At 42.0% G+C, this 4,208-nt stretch overlaps 1 non-coding gene across 1 annotated transcript; it reads left to right on the top strand.

Moving 5' to 3' along the window:
- Positions 1 to 3,783: 3,783 nt before the first annotated feature.
- LOC140820337 (small nucleolar RNA R71) lies at positions 3,784 to 3,889 on the top strand. Its single transcript, XR_012115414.1, has one exon. It is a non-coding gene; the product is annotated as a small nucleolar RNA R71 (small nucleolar RNA).
- The last annotated feature ends 319 nt before the right edge of the window (positions 3,890 to 4,208 follow it).

Here is a 4,208-nt window from a genome sequence, read left to right as displayed (position 1 = left end):
ACACTCAATGATATTATTTAAAGGCATTTCATGACGGTTAGAGATGTTACCTGACCGCTGGCATTTATCACAATGTAGCACATAAGAAAGAGCATCTTTAAAGAGGGTTGGCCAATAAAAGCCACATTCAAGTACCTTGGATGCCGTCTTTGTTGGTCCGAAATGACCACCTACCTCACGGTCATGGCAGTGGTTTAGAATTTGATCAAACTCTTCCTCTGCAACACACCATCTAATCATGGAATCTGCACAAATCTTAAACAAGAACGGTTCCTCCCAAAAATAGTATTTCACGTCAGAAAAGAATTTCTTTCGTTGGTGAAACGATAGGTTTTCTGGAGGTGTGCCTGTGACAAGAAAGTTAGTAAAATTTGCATACCAAGGACAATTTCGCACCTCAAATAGTTGCTCATCAGGGAACCAATCATTGATAGCACGATCGACAGAATCATCACAAATAAATTTTAATCTAGACAAGTGATCTGCTACCACATTCTCAACCCCTTTCTTTTCTTTGATTTCTAAGTCAAACTCTTGCAATAATAAAATCCACCGAAGTAAGCGTGGCTTTGCATCTTTTTTAGCAAGTAAGTATTTAAGGGCAGAATGATCAGTGAATACAATTACTTTGGACAAAACAAGGTATGAATGAAATTTTTCAAGTGCGAATACTACTGCAAGTAATTCTTTTTCAGTTGTTGCATAATTCAATTGAGTCTCATCTAAGGTCTTACTTGCATAATAAATTGTGTGAAATACCTTGTTTTGCCGCTGGCCAAGTACGGCCCCCACTGCAGTGTCACTGGCGTCGCACATGATCTCGAAAGGTAGATCCCAATTCGGTGCTACCAAGACAGGAGCCGTCACCAAGCGCTCCTTCAAATTATTGTATGCCTGTAAACAGTCAGAATTGAAATCAAATGGCACATCTTTCATAAGTAATGAAGATAGAGGCTTAGCAATTTTTGAAAAATCTTTTATAAAACGCCGATAAAAATCGGCGTGGCCTAGAAAACTTCTAACTCCCTTTATGGACGCCGGAGGTGGTAAGTTCTTGATGACTTAAACTTTCGCCTTATCCACCTCTATTCCGTGCTCCGAAATCTTGTGCCCTAGGACAATTCCCTCTTGTACCATGAAATGACACTTTTCCCAATTAAGCACCAAATTCGTCTCCTCACATCTCAACAACACCACCTTCAAGTTCTGCAAACAGTCATCAAAAGAAGGGCCGAAAATAGAGAAGTCATCCATAAAAATTTCAAGAAAAGTTTCTATCATATCATGGAATATAGCGGTCATGCAACGTTGAAATGTGGCAGGGGCATTACAAAGACCAAACGGCATGCGGCGAAAAGCGAAAGTTCCATAAGGACAAGTGAAAGTGGTTTTCTCTTGGTCCTCAGGTGCAATGGTGATTTGATTATATCCCGAATACCCATCTAGAAAACAATAAAACTCATGACCCGCTAACCTCTCAAGCATTTGATCAATAAAGGGAAGGGGAAAGTGGTCTTTTCGGGTGGCATCATTCAATTTACTATAATCAATGCACACACGCCATCCCGTAAAAGTTCTGGTGGGTATTAGTTCATTATTCTCATTTTTAATCACAGTAACCCCACCCTTTTTTGGAACACACTGAACTGGACTTATCCATGCACTATCAGATATAGGATAGATAATACCTGCATCGAGAAGCTTAATCGTTTCTGCCTTTACTACCTGTTGCATCTTTCGATTCAATCTTCTCTGAGGTTCACAAGAGGTGAGTACTTGTCTTCCATCAAGATCTTGTGCATGCAGACTGATGGATTGATCCCTTTGATATCTGCCACCTTCCACGCAAATGCACTCTTGTGCGCTTTCAGAACCTCCAACAGTTTTTCTTCCATCACATCTGTCAAAGCAGCAGAAATAATGACAGGTAAAGTGTTATTCTCACCTAAGTAAACGTACTTGAGGTGTGGAGGCAACGGCTTTAGCTCAAGTGTTGGTGGCTCCTCGATGCTTGACCTTTGAGGGGTCAAGTCTCTTCGTTCTCCTAGATCCTCCAGTCGCATCCTCATTGGCTTTCTCCATGAATGGTTGGCATTGAAGTGTGCCACTATTTCAGCTTTTTCTTCAGCCAATTCCTCTTCTCCCAATTCAGTAGTGATGGTGGCATCCAAAGGGTCCTTAAGAGCATCCTGCACATAGTGAGACACAAGAGAGTCAAAAGCATCAATTCTAAAACAACTATCAGAATGCAGTGTGTGCTTAAGTGCATTAAAAACATCAAAAGTAATCTCTTCCTCGCCCACTCTCAATCTCAACTTCCCTTCTTGCACATCTATCAGTGCCTTGCCAGTTGCAAGGAACGGTCTCCCCAAAATTAGAGGCATCTCTGTATCCTCCTCCATGTCGAGAACCACGAAATCCGCAGGAAAAATGAATTTGTCCACTTTCACTAGCACATCCTCAATCACTCCGCGGGGGTACTTGACAGATCTGTCAGCCAGTTGCAAGGACATCCTCGTCGGCTTAGGCTCTCCTAACCCAAGTTTCCTAAACACAGACAATGGCATAAGATTAATACTTGCACCAAGATCACATAATGCTTTATGAAAAACAACATCACCAATCATGCAAGGAATAGAGAAACTCCCTGGGTCTTTTAGCTTCGGTGGGATTTTGTTTTGCACCAAAGCGGAGCAATTTTCAGTTAAGTTCACTGTCATGTGACCCTCCAACTTCCTCTTATTTGCTGAAATGTCTTTCAAAAATTTAGCATAACTAGGCATTTGCATTAAAGCATCGGCGAAGGGAATATTGATATGAAATTTTTTAAATACCTCGAGAAACTTACCAAATTGTGCATCTAGTTTTGCTTTTTTCAATGCAGCAGGAAAAGGAGGAGGTATAACAATTTTTGGTTGTGCAGTGGGTGCTGGTGTGGAGTTAGAGGACTTACCTTTTGATGTCTCAGTCAGTTCATCCGGTATTTGAGTTTTTTCCTTTCCCTTCGACTCCAAAATTTTCCCACTCTTCAACTCAATGGCCTTCACTTGCTCTTTTGGATTAGTCTCGGTATTACTTGGCAAGGTGCCCGGCTCTCTACTTGCTATCATCTTGGCCAACTGTCCAATTTGATTCTCGAGCCCTTTTATCGATGCATCTTGGTTTTGAAGTCTAGTTTCAGTGGATGAAATAAACTTAGACATCATTTGCTCCAAGTTGGACTTTTCTTATCTAGGAGGACCGGATCTGTACATCGGTTGTTTACCATATTGTTGTCCTCCTTGCGGTCGATTTTGACTGTTTTGACCGCCCCATGAGAAGTTGGGATGCTGCCTCCACCCAGGATTGTATGTGTTCGAATAAGGGTCATGCCTTGGGCGGTTTTGGACTCCCACTTGATTCACTGGTGCCTCATTTTGCACATAGAATGGATTGTCATCTTGACAGTCCTTCGCATAGTATTCCCCTCCACACTTTTCACAGAATATCTCTTGAAGACGCATCGTCGTGCCACTCACATTCAAGCCGTCTATTTTCCTGTTTAAAGCATCAAGTTGTGCAGTAATAGCAGAAAAATCAGTTACCTGGTGCACTCCTGCACTCTTCCGCTGGTTGTTCCTGTCAGATTGAGGGTGATAACTGCTAGCAGCCATCTCCTCCAACAACTCATATCCTTCTTCCGCAGTCTTCCTAAACAGGTTTCCACAAGCAGCAGCATCTATCATAGTACGGTTAGGAGTAAGCAAACCATAATAAAATGTTTGAACGACTAACCCAAGTGGTAACTCGTGATGTGGGCATCTTCGTAGTAGATCCTTGAAGTGTTCCCATGCCTCATATAAAGATTCCTGATCGAATTGAGCAAATGTTGTAATGTCTGTCCGCAGCTTCATGGTCTTGGAGGGAGGGAAGTATTTGACGAGAAATGCTTTCGCCATGTCCTCCCATGTAGCGATCGAACCTACAGGCAAACAATTTAACCACGCTTTAACTTTATCACGTATGGAGAAAGGAAATAAACGCAACCTAACAGCATCATCAGAAACTCCATTGAATTTAAAAGTATCGTAAATTTGAAGAAAATCCGCGAAGTGCGTGTTTGGGTCATCCATTGCAGTTCCTCCAAATTGGACTGTGTTCTGAATCATCTGGATTATGGCTGGCTTGATTTCAAAGTGATTTGCCCGCACGATAAGCCCCACAATGCT

This window comes from Primulina eburnea, chromosome 18 (assembly GCF_022965805.1).
Source record: "Primulina eburnea isolate SZY01 chromosome 18, ASM2296580v1, whole genome shotgun sequence".
NCBI lineage: Eukaryota > Viridiplantae > Streptophyta > Magnoliopsida > Lamiales > Gesneriaceae > Primulina > Primulina eburnea.
This window is presented reverse-complemented; position numbering and strand designations above follow the sequence as displayed.